This window comes from Malania oleifera, chromosome 8, assembly GCF_029873635.1.
Source record: "Malania oleifera isolate guangnan ecotype guangnan chromosome 8, ASM2987363v1, whole genome shotgun sequence".
Lineage (NCBI taxonomy): Eukaryota > Viridiplantae > Streptophyta > Magnoliopsida > Santalales > Ximeniaceae > Malania > Malania oleifera.
In genome coordinates this window covers 43,551,414-43,569,049 of record NC_080424.1, presented here as the reverse complement: position 1 = coordinate 43,569,049, position 17,636 = coordinate 43,551,414, and positions in this window count along the sequence as shown.

Here is a 17,636-nt window from a genome sequence, read left to right as displayed (position 1 = left end):
ATTATATCAAGTGCTTAAAGTCTGATGATTTGATATGAAATGTTCTTGGGTCATAAACATTATTGCATGCCTCTATATATATTTTCTGATGCGTCTATGGCTTATAGGGAAGACTATATTGAACATATGACAAAATCTCTTAACAGATAACCAGTATAGCTGCATTAAAAGGACCGCTTATACTATCTAGTATACCTAATGAAATCAATTTTTGATTAGTATAAGCATCACATTTCCCTTCATAGGATGCATAGTAATTACATAGGATAGTACACGTGAAATCCAAACCACTATGTATTTTGAAGACATGTACACATTTAGGTTGTGTCTTAGGATGAACTTAGTTCATGGACACCATTTGGTCAAAATCTTTGGATTATGTATTTTCACACTGGAACCAAATGGTAAAGCATCATCCCGTTTAAATTGAACGCCCCATATTTGGATGATGGTCCATTGACTAAGGAATTTGCATGACTTAGGGGGAGTTTTTCATTTCACACACACTCATTGTGAATTTTGAGTTGTGTCATCCTTATTGAACCCCTATTGCATTACCCTTGAGCATAGCCTTGATTAGCTATTGTGTATTTAAATTGAAATGCAATATGTCATGCTAGTATGTGCAAAATGTCTATATTTGCTGCAAGCTGAAAATTTTTTGGAAGGATGAATTTTTGAGGAATGTTCTTAAATGACTATCATCCTAAACTTAATGAAAGTATGTATGCATGCAAATATACAGGGAGAGTTTAAGCCCCACTTTTAAGGAAAATGAACTTAATGTCTATAATCTCCTGCATGCTAAGTAATATTTATAAGGATGTACATGTGTTGAGTGTGCTTAAATTAAATCCATCCTTGAACGTTAATGCACTTTTGTATGCTTGAGACCATATTGGGGAGGTTAAGCCCCATCCTTGAAAAAGGATAAGAATCACATGACCCATGGACTCACATTATTTCTATTGCTTCTACTTTTTGAGTCTGAAGGTTTTCTAGGCACCTTGAACATCATATCTTGTCTCTACTGAATATCTTTGATATGAATTGTTCTAAGTACACATGAACACCATGCATGACTTAGTTCTTAATATTTAGTGCATGTGTGTTAGGGACATTTTACTAGTAAAATTTATTTGCAAAAAGAAGCTCATTTTCATTGTGAAACTGAGAGCTTTTCCTCTGTTTCCTTGGGCATTCTCCTACATCCTTATGCTAGCACCAAAACTACTTCCACTAGCCTCCATGGCTAGGCCAGATGAACGTGATGATGCTCAAGATATTTCCTACACTCAGGATAACTGGTTCTTTTTAGAACAAGCTAGGATCAGATATGTGCTGGAGTTTTGCCCTAAGGAAGTAATATTGGGTAAGATTCTCAACCATCAATTTATGGAACAACACTTTAGCAACATTATGGATAAGTTCTGCTTTCAAGGGTGGGAATCATTTATCACATATAAGCCTTGTGGGCACTATCCCACATTTGTTAGATTATTTTACGCCAATAATGGGAATGATAAGGATGGGTATTATTTTAAGGTTTTGAAGACCGACATTAGATTTAATGACTGATCCACTTGCTGCTAACCCCAGTCACCCTCCGAACTACAAATCCTTCACCTTAAAGGCCAAAATAGTTCACCACCTGATTACGTACAATATTCTGCCTAAGGCGAGATTTAGGGTGTATGTTTCTTTTCTTGACTGCTTCATTATGTGGTGTCTATTTGCATGAAAGAAACTTGACCTGCTTATCTTGATGATTCGATGGATGATGGTCGAGACTAATGGGTATAGGATCATTATGCCCTATACGGGAATTCTGAACAGACTATTCTTAGTAATGGACATTACCCGATCAAACATTGTATGCTAAAGAGGATGAGGAGTGCAGACATGTTCTCCTCAGTTACCCTGAGGTTGATGGGGTATGAGCTGGTTGGCAACATGGGGTTGCCCTTGGGTGCTAGGAGACCAGTAGATCAAGAGGAGGCCTCACAGGAGATGCCCCCACATCCTGCACAGCCAGGGAACGCTGATTTTATGGCAGCCATCACTGGGTTTACATGCTCTTTTGCTCAGTATTGAGATTCTTAGTCTCAAATTACTCAGTCCATTCAGTCGGACATCAGGGAGATAAGGGACATGGCATCATCATCCAGTGCTCCGTACTCTACTCTTCATGATGAGTTCGGAGAGTTCTAGATCTCTTCAAAGAATAGGTATAGAGAGCTTGAAAAGGTTGTGGCTGTTAATTGCAAGATGATAGAGATTAGATGACGATGGACTTTGACCTGGATAGAGGAGATGGCGCTGATGATGGGGGTGACATATAGACACCGGGAGAGCACCTTGTAGGATCAGAGATTTTTTTTTTTGGTTACTATTATCATTATTATCCCATGGTCTCTATCTATAAACAACTTACCTTACTTTTATTTCTCTTTCACTGACTACACTATACTCTTACCCACTATCTATTTTGGTTTCTTCTGATAGTTGGGTCATTTGTAGCTATTTATATTTATTGGTAGTTATTGGCTGAGGGGGAGCACTGGTTGTTCATGACTGATATATTTTGTATGCTCTTATGATCATGTTATTACATATATATAAATATATATATATATATATATATATCTGGCTGGTGTTCTCTGTTCTTTCCATGTATACTTCTTGATGGATGGCATATTTATATGGATTGTCGACTACCTAATTGCATGCTTAGTTTAGAATGCCTCCTGTATGGCGAATGCAGTGGATATGAAATTGCATGCTAGTAGATGATCATAGGTTATCATATGCTCAAACTGAGATATATAATGCTTGTTTGAACTTTTTAGGTACCTATTTTTATGGTAAAATGTTCAAGTCACAGACGGCATGCTGCCAAAATTTTGAAAAGCTTTTTCCAAAAACAAAACAAGTACATTGAAATGTATTGTGGGATGTGCTTAATTTTTTTGATTATTGAATATCTCAAGTGAAAAATATAATACTTGCCACAGTCATCTGATCTGCCACGTGATCTTGTATGTGATTGTTAACTCTTTAGGATCACTATGGTTGGGCATTTATGGTTATATTTCTATGTGCTTAAGTGGCAAACCAGAAAATTTTTGCTTTCTTGCATTCAATTAAAATTTTTTTAGCAAGCACACCCCCAGTACTTCTTAAATACATCACAAGGGGAATATACATTTACATACATATTTATAATTTTATCCAGCAAGAAATAGTTTTTACGTCAACTATATTTTTGTTTCTTGCCTATGGGCCAAAATATTATTTTTTTTTTCAAAAAGGGGGAGAAATTCCTTTTGAACTTATATGGCTAGCGGGGGAGATTATTTCAAATTGGGGGATAGTCTCCTTTAAGCTAAGGTTTACTCTCAACTGAACAACTATTTTTTTACTTAGCTTAACTCTTTTGCTTATGCCAAAAGGGGGAAAAGTTTTCTTGAGCAAAATGCATGCCTCACATTCTAAATGCAATTAATACCATTTTATGTCTTATGTCTTCTTTATACATATTCTTAGGGGGAGCCTTTGTCAGGCTGGACCCATTTTGCTCATGCGTGTTTGTCATCATCAAAAAGAGGGGGATTGTTGACTCTGTGTGTCCAATCTCTGTTTTGATGCTAAAAAAACACCGGGAACTTATGTGTGTATTTAGCATGTGCACAAGTCTATTATTGAGATCACACATAAGGTTCAGAGAGCACAGAGGCCAAGACGGATTATATACATTCACCAGGCGTATCTCGTTCAGTGAAGAGCATGAAGACTGAAGACTTTTATGTTTTTCATTATAATTGCATTTTAGATTTTGGGTCTATAATAATGGACTATGTCATTTGCATACCATGCATGATAGGGTTTAAGATCAAAGGACTTAGACTAACCTTAGGACCCTCTTGTTTGCATAAAAATGTTCCCTATTACTTTAAAATTAATCATCATATGCATAAGGACAACATTATAAGTGAAATAGAACCAAAATACTCTAAAACAGCATGTTCGGTTGACCGAACTATAATGAATAGGGACCCTTGGTCGACTGAACCTCCACCGAGTCAACATTTTGATCCTTTGGTCGACCGAACCTCTACTAGGTCAACATTTTGACCCTTTAGTCGACCGACCAGAAATGCGTTGCAATGCTTTGGTCGACCAAACCAGCTTCCGAGGATGTCCTAACATTTTGGTTGACCGAACCTTCAAGTTCAAAAGACTTTGGTCGACCGAACCTCATACATCAGAAATCGCCTCAAGTCTGGTTGATCGAACTCATAGTTCAAATTATCCCTAGTTGACCGAATCAGGCACCATGGTCGACCGAACCATCAAAATGGTTAACCGACCCTCTTGGGTTGCCCAATTTTTCCTAAGTTTAAACTAGGTTAATTTTAATTAAACTCAATTAATCTTTTTTCTAAAATACCTAGCGTATCCCCGAAGACTATAATTTTTCCCAATTCTATATGTAGCCCTTTATTTTCAAAATTAAAAAGGAATTGGGGTTTGAGATTAGCAAAAATTTTCTGAAAATCTATTTAGCCAAAATCACCCATATTTTCATATCTCTTCAATCCTATTGCCAAAGTCTACCTCCCACACTCATCTTGTCAGTTATTTTGAAAGAATGTAGTATTTTCATATTCTTTGTATAAGCTAAACTCTCCCTTGGTCTTATTTGATTGTGTGTTGATTTTTGGGAGTCAACTCAAGTTTTTCCTATAATATTTCATTCATAAATATTTTATTGGGAAAAACTCTTGTGTGGCTTAAGATCTTGCATCCTCATTGCAAGTTTCATAAGCTTGATTTGTGTTTTAACGAAAACAACTTTAGCAAGCTTAAAAACCCTATTATTTACTGTGCTTTATATTTGAGAAATATTTATGTGATATTTGTTTAGGATTGTAGAGACTATTTGATTGTTTCCACAAGAAGCATATATGTTTAAGATCAAAGGTCTTACTCTCACACATACATTGATATACATTTAGCTGAGAGTTAACACATGAATTAACAAAATCTTACTTGAGCTTAATATCCTATCATACGTGAGTGCATTATTCAGTTGAGCTTATTGGTACATATCTGCTTAGGGTAAGAAGCATTTTATATGTACGAAAATTATCGGTTAAATTTTTTGTATTCCAGGCATGAGCCTGAAGAGGGAGAGTAGCCCTATTGAATAGTCCCGGATTTGCTTTGACTCGGTTAGGAAAGTTAGGTGCACCATCCTAGTAAGGTGTAGGTTGAGGTCAGCCCTAATAATTGACCTATTTGTAACTGATGCCGGTCCACCTGTTAAGTGAGCCCATAGTGTAATCCTTGTGCTAGTGAGCCAAGGCGGGGATGTAGGCAGAATTGGCCGAACCCCGATAACATTTCTTGTGCCTGCTTTTCCGCATTTTAAATTCCAAGCACTTGAATGTTTATGTTTTATAATTGACATTGATTGGGTTTATGAATATATAGAAAGACCCTAGGTTTGTGTAATACCAGTTGTGATTTTATGGACCAAACCTAGGAGTAATTTTTAAATACACAATTCACCCCCCCCCCTCTTGGGAATACACCAATTCGAACATATGTTTTATCTAATTCATTATGGTTTAAGCTAGGCACAATATAGTATATGCATAGCTCTTGCGTTGATGGTATGCAAGTGCTTCTTATTTATGTTCCACCTATTTCTAGGTTTGGGCAATGTCTCTCCATGTTCAACCCTAGTTGGAGGAGTATAGCCTTCTTGAACAATATTCTATATTTCAAAGTCAAAATATTGGAGATATATACTCATCCTAGACTTCCATATAGAAACTATTTCAATTAAAGTAGGTAGTCTAATAGTGGAAGACCCCTTATATCCAAATGAAAAAGTGTTGGTTGCCATGAATTCTCTAACAGATTGTTAAGTCCAAAAATTTAGCTAGGCTCTGATACCAATTGTTGGGCCAAAGGCCACCCAAGTGGGGGGCGAATTGGGTTTAATAAAATTAAAATGTGTTTGATACAAAATTTAAATCAATTTAATAATCAAGAAAAAACATACAATATTAAAGAAAATTAAAGATAGAAAGAAAAAGAAATTACAAACTCCTTTATAATGGTTCAGCTATCCCCACTCACATCCACTCTCTAAACACCAACTATCTTTAGGTTCCATTTTATTCCTTTGCTTTAATAGCAGCGCAGCAAGGACACCACTTACACCCCTTTTTTTTACAAAAACCAAGGAACCAATTTACAACCCTTGTTTTATAGAGACCAAGAAACAAAATATAATCAAACTTACAAGAACAAAATCCTCATAAGGAAAATATGTAATTAAAGCTCACAATCTAAACTCTCAAAGAATAATCAAATCAAAGCACAAAAGTGTTCTATTGAAGATTGGAAATAAAGAGCACAAAAAGGGATTGAGAGAGAATGAAAGAGCACATAGATATTTAGGATGGATAGCTTCTCTAACATTATTAAGGTTTAGGAGGACATATATATAGACTTTGGATGAAAACTAGCCATTTTTTGCCCATTGGAGCCTTTTTGTTGGCCAAGTCGGTTGACTGCTTATTCGGTTCGATCAACCACTTACTAGCCATTAAAGAGACAAAAGTAAGAGAGAAAAGTGACCATTGTAAGAAAAACCTACTAGAGCAGTCAACCACCTCTAGCTTCTGCCTAAAACTGGTCAACCGCCTCTAGAAGAAAGTCGGGTTCGGTCTAGTTTTTTTCTCCTTTGCCAGTTTTGGTTTATTATTGTTATGCCTTATATCTTCTTATGATTTTTCAATTTAAAGTATAATTCAAATTAAAGAATAAAATTACAAATAAATGAAACATTAATTCTTTAAATTTTCTCTCGGTTTCTTCAACTTTTCTTTAACTATAATGGTTTAGTCCTGTAGAACGCAACTTAAGCACAAAGCCATTAGTCCATAATAGTTAGTTATCACAAAAAAAAAAAGGCTAATGAAACCTTGGGGCTAATAACAATGATTGATTTGACCTATATATATATATATATATATATATTTGTAGGAAAATACTGGGTGGAAAATCCCACACACTCCATAAGTACCACACATTTGTATCATTTATGATTACTTTAGCCATATTCAGTAGCATGGTGAGCAATAAAATATTTACCTAGAGACTATTGAATATGAAGGTAATGTGAATGATTTATTGGTTGATTATATAGAAGAGTATGGAGAAATCAAGCCCATCATCAGCCAACATCACAAAGACTCCTTAGTAGTAAATTACAATACAAAGGAGAAGTATTTTTGTTTGGCCAAATATGAAGAATATTATACATTTGTTCAGCTAAGGACTTAAACCTTGCCAATGACGAAAACCAATATCATCTTGTGAATGAAGATAAGCTTTGGAAATTTCTATGTTCTTTGATAAAAACTTTAAGCTAGGTGAGGACCATTCATTAGCCTAAATATAGTATCAAGTGATCCTCTTCCATCTTTCACTTTTGGTCAATAAAAACTTGTTCTTCACTTAATATTATAGAAGTTTCACTTACAAATAATCTAACAAAACACTATTCAACTTAGGAAGGGCAATACATTCTTCATAGAAAAAATGCAAAAAAAAAAAAAATGCTTACGTATTAGAAAATAATAAGCGCCACTTAATGGAGAATGAAACTAAAGATGTAATCCGAAGAGGGGGGGGGTGAATTGGGTATTTAAAAAACTGCATTGCAAAAATTCAATTTATTTTAATCCTTTTAATTTAAACCACCACAACCACACTCAAATATCAATCACAATAATCTAATCTATATATATGAATGCTAAATTTTGAAACCAAATGTAAACTTCAATTAATTCAGTATTCAGTTAGTTCAATATCAGAATCTGAATTTCAGCAACAACCAAATATCCTCAAGGATTTCGTAATCTAAAAAAGATACGTGATATGATTTTAATTTGAATAATATAAATAATCTCAATAGCTTTTACCTTGATTAACCACAATCAAATTCAGGTTTCAGAACTTGCCTGAATTTTCAACCAACAATATAAGTCATACAACCCTTCAAAGAAACTAATTTGTTAACTTGAGATAGGCAGATATAATACTTAGTGTTTCAGCAAATTTCCCAACATAATCAGAACATACACGCAGTTTATAGAGTGCTAAATTTAAAAAATAGGGAAGAAGAGCAGTACACAAGATTTTTTACATGGTTCGGCCAGCAGCCTACGTCCTTACCTCAAGCAACTCACTGTGAAGATTTCCTTTACCGCTTCATTGAACAAGTGAAGTAAAACCTCTCTCCATTTGAAGGTGGAGACCCCTCTCTAACGAGAAGACCCTTTCACTAGGCAACAATTCAACAACCCTAAATTGTCAAAGTTTGCACAATAGCAATATACAATTCGTACAAGTAAATAACTCTCATCTAGAGCAGAATTTGTACAAATTTAAAGCACATTATACTTCAGATAATCAATATAAATTGAAGCTCATGAAGATATCACAAGTATTCATATTGTAGGATGTAGATTTCAGAGAATTAAATTAGAATTTCGCTAGGTATTTCAATGAGAACTCACAACAGCCTTTTAGAAAGAATTTCAAGAGTATAACACAAATTTTTGAATTGTATGTGAATATTGGTTACCCTAATTTTCAAAAAGATAACCTTTATATCAAGTCGAAAGAATATTTACTATTTTTCCCAAGTTTGCTCCAAGTTTGGAAACTCAATCAATTTAATTTAGAAAGAAATTATCGCTTTAAGAAAGTTTAAAACATACGCTTCAATCACTTGAACTAAGAGATTAGTCGCCCGAGCTAATTCAAATTAGCGCGTCAAAATAGGCAGTAGCAGTTAAGTCGCCTAACCCCGATGGTTCAGTTGTCTAAACATGTTATGTTTCTTTAGTAACACTGCAGTAGCATATCAGTTGACTAATGGATAATCATCAGTCACCTGACCACTAAGCCACTTAGTGTTTGTCAAATTTTAATTCCAAAACTTAAATTGGTAACTTGGAAAACATATTTTAGACCTTATGAAATTAGTTTCCATGTTCTAAATCAGGTCTCTAAGTCCATAATGAATCCTAAGAGCTTCAACTTCAATGTTAAGAATAGAAGTACTTACATGAGACTTAACAAGATAAAAACAACTAAGTTCCTAAGTCTTCATGTTGTATAGATTTCAATAATCATCTGAGCTTTGATCAATTCTTCAATATACTTCATGTTCGTCATGACTTGTAGCTTTGAGTCTAAGCTTCAACAAACTTCTTTAAGTACAATCACTTGACTTCATAAGTCACTTGAGTCTTGAAACTTAACTTAAAAACACATTTTGTAACCTTGATTTTTTATCATCAAAATGAAATTAAACCTTATTAGACCAACAATCTTTTCCTTTTTGATGATGACAAATAAGGAGCAAAATGAGAAAGCCTTGATAAGACTCCCCCTCACAATAAGGTTGCTCTTAATAAGTCATTACATGAATATCAACAATTTCAAAGCTCTTGTCAAAACGTTAAAACAACATATAATAAACTAATATGCATTACTCCACCTAAATATAATATCTCCTTAGAAAATATGCAATAATCAATACGTTCATAAGATAAACACATTCAGCATGCATTACACATTTAGTATAACCTACTCATCAAAATGTATATAACCATCATGAAAAACTCATATCATATTAACACTTATGCATTATTTCTTTGCTATCACTTATCATTTCTCTAACATGACCTTCTATCATCTCTCATTTTTCCACACTTCTCCCAATTTTGGCATCAACAAAAAGGATTATCTTAGAAAAGTAACATGCAAATCATCATAGGACCAAAAATCAGCATGCAATTCTCAAGAGAGATCGAGCAAGATGTCCAACATGATATTCAACGATTAATATGCGAAGAGTAGTCAAGAAAAACCATAATGAGAATGTAGTACTACATATCCAAAATAAAATAGTAAATAGGAGAAAGTGTCAAGAAAGACAAGAAGATGATAAGCAACGAAGAGAAATAACAAGTATGAAAATATTACAACTCATTAGTTTGTAAAAAAAAGGGATTAAAAAAAATAAGATCTAGTCTGCAGCATCTTCATCATCACCATCTGATTCAGTACCCTCCTCCTCCTCATCATCAACATCATCACCTCCCAAGCCTATCTCCATGGGAGCCTTTCCTCTTGAAAAGGAAGAACCGCCCATATAACTTTCAAAACGCCCAAGCCTCTAATCAAAGGTAGTGAATCTGGATTGAAGTGCACTAAAATGAGTATTCATTTCTCCATGAAATGCGCTCAACTATGAATCCATAGGCTGACAATAGTCTATAAATCATGAGGGAGCATCGGATACTGGTGGTGCATCTTGTTGTTGTTTCAAAGCCTGTTGCTTATTAGCTTGGAATCTCGCATGAACTCTGCATGCCATACCATGCTTAGGAATCCATGTGAGGCCCTGATACTTTTCATATCTCATTTGCTTAATAGTAGTAGATGAAAAATAGTCATAATGGGTTCATTTTATGAACAATGTGGATGGGGTAGTGACTCCTAGATGTTCAAAGATTAAGGTTAAAATTCCTTTATAAGGAAGAATTACCCTTCTTGCTTCTTCTTTTGATACAATCCATCCCAGAATCAGACTAGGCAGATTAAGGCGTTTTCCCTTATAAAAACACCATATTACAAAATAATCCATGTAGGATAGATGGTCACATGACCCTACCCTAGGTAAGATATTGTAGGTAATGAGGCTATGAATTATTCTAGCTTCCAGATTTAGTTTCCAGTATAGTGGAGGGTGACCAAAATAAATAGGTTCTTTGGTCATTATCATTGGTAAGAATTCCTCAGGATTGAAGTCTTGAGCCATAATCCAAGATTGTCCAAGTTGTGGACATTCAAACTTGCCTTCTTGGATTCTAAGTCTATTGGTCAGTGTTTGAGGAGTTAAAGCAAATGCCTTATTCATGACTGTTGTGGAATACACATTATCACCCTTTGCCATGTTTGCATAGGACAACCTAACTAAGTTAGGATATAAACCCATAGTATGATACGTGATAAATCTTTCCCAACCTAAAGCTTTAAACATTGACAAGATATTAAGAAAATCCTCTTTTATAAAAGATACATCTAAAATCTTATCGAGAATAGATTTGGTAGATCTTATGTGTTCACAATACATTCTTCTTGCTTGGGGAGTGACCAACCACTTTTCAATGTCTTGAGTATCATCCTTCCCAAAAGTGGAGCTTTTGTTTGCACTTTGCTTGTTCTTTGACATGATTTTTTAGAAAGTGTTCGGTAAAATTGTCTAAAATGAGAGTAGAAAAGGAGATTTGAAGGTTTTGTGAAGATTAATCAGTGAAATCTTTGTGGGAGAGCACTTTGAAGTGAAATAATGGACTTTGGGAGACGAGAAAACAATGGTCAGTAGACCGAGGTTAAAAAAAATTAGGGCTTTTACGAACATAAAGTATTTATATCTCCGTAGGTCAGTCGCCTGACCTGATACTGTCAGTTGCCTGAGCTGTATGTGTGTTAAAATTCTCACAAGTCAGTAGCGAGTCAGTCACCTGATCTTAAAGAGTCAGTCGCTTGATGTGCCTGAGCTTTAGATATTCATAAGTCAGTATTAGTCTAGTAGACTGAGAGCTGAAAGTCCTTTGCCTATCCTTTAATAATCTTGACTTACTTGCTCTTTTGACTCAACCACTCAATCTTATAAACTTCTCCTTCTCAAATCACCTCTCTACAGTGCAATAAATCTAATTCTCGTCGAATTGAGATGAACCTATCCTTTGAAAGATATTTTTGCGAAAATATCTGCCCATTGTTCATCTGTGTTTACGAATTCATGAAAAATATCTTCCTTTTACACATGATCTCTAAGAAAATGATGTCTTATGTAAATGTGGTTGGTCCTATGTTGACCTTATAGGTAATATCCCATTTTGATAATGACAAATATCTTTGTATATTACCTATGCCTTGAGTTTGTGTACATGATCATTCTTAACACGAAATGGAAAAAATTCAGACAAGGCCATAAAGAACTCAATGCTCACATCATATAGTGGCGTTTGGAGAAGCAAAGGAAATAAAGACCAAATATTTTCAATTGTATTTTATGTTTAATTCATTTGGGTCTATAATATGGTCTGTAATAATTAATGCATCATAGGCATGATAGGTTGAATAAGTTCAATGACCATAGATTGACCTTAGGACCCCATGCACATAACGAAAAATCTCTAAAAGATCAAATATCACACTTATAATTATAGGGACAAAGCTTATGAGGCCAAATAGGACTTAAAAGCACAAAATTAGTGATCTTGGTTAACTAAGACCTTGGCAGTATAATTGCCTCGGTCGACCGAACTGGTTAGAAGTCAATGTGTTGACTTCACTTGGTTGACCATTCTAAATTGAACGTGTTGTCCTAGGTCAACCTAACCATAAAGTGTTTGACTCCCCGACCAAATATGTAGTTCAAGTTAGCTTGGGTCGACCAAACCTAGTGAGTAGCTAACCGACCTTTGTCTTGGTTGACCAAACCCACAAAGGGTTTAGAACCGCGCTAAGTTGGTCGACAAAACCTGTAGTTTAAAATTGCCTTGGTTGTCTGAACTTATTAAAGTGGTTGAGTGAACCTTGACCATTGTCGACCGAACCTCTCGGGTTGGCCAATTTTTTTACCGCAGTTACACAGGGTTAATTTTTATTAAACCTAATTAAACAATTCCTAAAATACCTTTTATGTCGCCAACAATTATAATTTTATAAAAGGCTATATATACCCTTTCATTTGGAGAGATTAGCAAGAAATTAACACCTTGATTAGCAAAAAATCCTTTGAAATCTCTTGAACTATTTTTTATTTTCTCCTCCAATCACAATTACACATTCCTCTTGCAAAAATTCTTTGGTAAAAGTATCTTGAGAATATCCATACTATTAATATAAGCTTACACTCTCATATTCATTGATTGATATTGATTTTCATTGAGAGTAATCTTGAGTTTTCCCTTGTGATTTTATTCATAAGTTTCTTGGGAAAACTCTCTAAGGCTTGTGCATCTTTGCATTATTGTTGCAAATATTTAAGAGCTTGTATTGTGGATTGAAAAATAATTTTGATACAAGCTAGAGACTCAAATATCTCTTATACTTAATACTTGAAAATTTATTTTTGAGATATTTGATTGCGTTCTTAAAATCTTTAAAACCATATTTGTGATTGATAATGTCAATATAGCAAGTAATATGTGAGAGTGTGTTATGAGATATTTTTTGGAATAATATTGTTAATTTAGGTGCAATCCCAAGAGGGGAATGAATTGGGTATTTTCAAAATCTTTCATTTACTCCCTATTTCTAAATTTCATAAATTGATTGCAGAGGTTTAAGACTGATTTAAATTATTTTACCAATGAATTCTTTTCTTCGAATTAATTTGCAAGTACGTGAGAAGTTATTCAACATACACGTGGAAGATAGATATTGAAATGCATTGTAGAACATAAAAGGAGTAAAGGAAGAGAGAAGACAAACACAATTTTGACGAGGTTCAGCCAACCCGACCTACATCCTCACCTTGAGCAAGTCACTCAAGGATTCCACTAAATCCCTACTCCTTTAACTGCGATGGAGCTTCCTTTATATCCGTTGGTTACAAGAGGCATAGCTTTCTCCTCATCCGATTCACAACCCGAAACATGATTACAGTATGGAATTCAAATCTACAAAACAACTCAATATTTGCTTCTAACAAATTTAGTGAGTACAATTGAAACCTACCACATAACCATATGATGAAACTTGAAGCTGCGTATATATGTAACGATATAATCGTTATATGAATAATATGCTTCAACAAAAATTCTCTTTTATGAAATCTCCCAAGTAATGATATAAGTAAAAGCTTCGGAGAAATTAGGATTCTAGTTTAACTTATTTGATGCATGAATATCAAATGTGATTTTATAAAAAAATATGTCTTGAATATTATGAAGATCCAAATCAATAAGTTTTCTTCCAAGTATCCAAACACTATACCATCTTTGTACTATGCAAATATATATATATATATATATATATATATATATGATATGATATGAGTTCCAAAGATCAAAAAAACTAATATAATATTTTTCAAAAAATATTTGTAATAACTCGAAAAAAATTATTAAAGAAATTAATTATTAATTAAAAAATAAAATTAAGGGTAATTATTGATTAGTTAATTAATTAAACATTATTAAATCAACTAATTAAATAAAAAAAATAAAAGGAATAAAAAATATATTAAATTAAATTTAAATTATTTGTCATAAAAAAATAAATTAATTAAGTATTGTTAAATTTTATTAATTGAATAATAATATGATATATATATAATATAATATATATATATAATATTATTAGATAAAGTAAGTAAAAAGAAAAAAGAAAAAAAAAAAAAAGATAAGGAAGCATCTTCTTGCGCCTCTGCATTTCTTAGGCTTCTTTTCCCACTCTTTGTCGTCTTAGTCTCTGCCTCTCTCTTTCTCCTCTCATTTTTCGGCGGATACTCAGCTGATCGAGAAACAGAAGGTGCCGTTGGATTCATAACTCTGCCACCGATATTTCTGCTGGAGCGGATTTGTTGTGGGAGCGATGTAGACATCATTCTTGGGGTAAGGTAATATTTCCCTAATTTCTCAATTTCTTGTTAAATCTGCTATTAAATCAACGATCAGATACCACCATGAGGTCCTAATCGTGATCATCGTCATTTTGGTGTAGGTAATTTTTCAATTGGGGTTTTCTAGGCCCTAAAGCGAAAGTGGGATTTGGGAAATTTGGAAAATTGGTTATATTTGAAGGTATAACTGTTTATTTGGTATTTAAGGGCCTAGAAAATATTAAAATAGTATTTTATTTAGGATTAATTTAATGGAATTATGATTTTTGATTCAAGGTTCGGGTGAGCGCCGCAAGTATTTTTTAGGGTTCTTGTTGGTGTAGTTGAAGAAACCAGGTAAGGGAAAAAATATATATTAAATTAGAATTTTTATGAATTAAATGAAAAATAAATTGTGTTATATGTACGTGTATATGTTTCGGTGTGGGTTTTAAATGCCAACTGTTTAAATTATATTTTTTGAGTTTAGGGTTGTTTATTAGGTATGTATATGCGAAAATGAATTGATCAAAGTGGAAAAATATTTTTAGGGTAATTATTTAAGAAATGAAAGGTATTTTCAGTATATAAACATTAAATGTTTGTTGGCTTATTTTACAGGCAGCGTATGAATTTTATTGCTAAATTGTGTGGCATGAGTAAATGTAAATTCTGTGCAAATATATGTTAAATGTATGAGATGCAGGTTAAGTAAATAATGCATTGAAAATAAAACATGATATGAACTATGTTGTTTGTGTGTGTTAATGTAACTATCTAGATAGCTAAAAGATACTAGGTAAATGTATGACAGCTGAAAAATGCTGGGTAAAATAAATGAAAGATGCTGGGTAATATAGCTGAAAGATACTGGGTAAATATATGATATATGACAGTCGAAAAATGTTAAGTAAAAAAACTGAAAGATGCTGGGTAAAACAACCGAAAGATACTGGGTATGAAATGAAATGAAATGATAATGGATATGAATGAAACGAAAATGAAGTGTGAAATGTGAACAATGTAAAATGGGAAAGAGTCACTTAAAGTGAAATGCAATGCAATGTTAAGCTATGAACATGAATGGATGTGTATGATTATATAAAGACAGAAAGAATGATGTATTATGATATTAGAAGTACTTATATACGTAGAATGTGTTATGATTTGGGTGGGGCATACTCTTCGCCTAAGGGCTTGCTAAGAAAGGCGAGTGCACTAGTAGCTTCAAATGTGACAGTAACTGTATAACGTACTAGGGCAAAGGGAACCTACTTGTATGGGCGGGTAGATTTCCCTACCTTCAGGATCTTTTCCGGTAAACTATTGTTGAACTGTGTGAGTACGAGATCAATTTAATACTTGAGGGCTTACTGAGTAAGGTGAGTGCCCTGATATGCTTCAGTAGTGACCTTCAGGTTGCCGAATGTATTAGAGCAGAGGAGTGCTACTTGTATGGGCCGATAATCACTCCTATCCTTAGGTAATCGAGTAGGTTAAATCTTTAGCATGTGATTGATTAGATCCAGAAAATGATTTCATAAATTATGTTAAGGATTTGCAAATGTTAAATTTTATGTTGATTATAAACTCATGTTAGCCACACACTATTTTAATATATTGTTTCTTCCCTTACTGAGATGTGTCTCACCCGAATATGAATTTATCTTTTTTTCAGGATTTTCTTGAGATCGAGCTTTGAGAGCTCGAGGTTTTTATAGCATTATTGGGAAATAGAAAAATAAAATGGCATATTTCTTTATTAATTTTGGGGAATGTAAATATTTATCTTTTATGTCTTTATGTTTTAAGGCTGTTGAGTAAGGAATGATTATGAAAATACTGAAATATTTTGGGAGTTATGTAGATTTATGGAAATGTAGGTGATGAATGATTTATTATGGATTATAGTTAGAATTAGTAAACTCTGATATTATGTTATACGGAGATTATGTTTATGTTTTTCACTGGGTATATTATGGATTACGGATTATCAGGATTTTATTAGGTATAACGCGCTGAACCCGGGTTTTAGGTTCGGGGTGTTACAATATCCCTCAAGAATATGTATAGTTATGAACACTAAGGATATTTAATCAAGTGGTTTTGTAATATTGAAAATATCGAGTCTTTAAATAAATACTCACTTGAATCAAAACCGTTTAACCAATGGCAAAAACTTTTCTCAAATAGTGATCTTGTCCCAAACAATTTAATATCAGCACACTCAAGATCAACCTCTTAACAAATATTCAACAATGGATTTTGAGATGAAAGGTTCTTTGAAAAATAAATATCAACAAGCAAATCAGTTTTGATGGAAAACTCTGTGAGAATAAAAATTAACAAGTAGATCGATTTACCAAACCTCATTACCAAAATGAAAGCACATGATTGCTAGATCGCCTTTTGAAGATCAAGATAGCCTAAACTAAGATTTGACGTATAAACTTTAAAATCCCAGGCAAAAACTTTGTCAATGTGCTCAAAGTAATCCCAAGTTGTGCTAAACGTATAATATGCTCAATCGTGTGCCAAAGGTTCATTCTCTTTTCACTTCTTGGGGCACTAGGGTTTAGGTGTTGATTATCTAGGTAACCTTGCCCTTAGAATGAATCTTAACCATTGGATCAAAAGATAACTCGTGTGTTTTCTCATTAAAAAATTAAATTTTTAACTTTCCCATAAGTTCAGACGACTGAAGTTCTTAGAGCTTTGAAAAATTAACCTAGACACAGGGTCAGATGACTGAAGTTGGGGTTCTGTCTTCTGAAGTTGCGGGTTCAGACAGTTGAAGTCAGGGTTCAGTCTTCTGGTGTGCTTCTGCTTATTTCTGTGTTTCTCCCATAATTCTTCAGGCGACTGAACTTAATCCTCGGTCTTCTGAAGAAATTCTTCAGTCAATTGAGCTTAACTTCGGTCT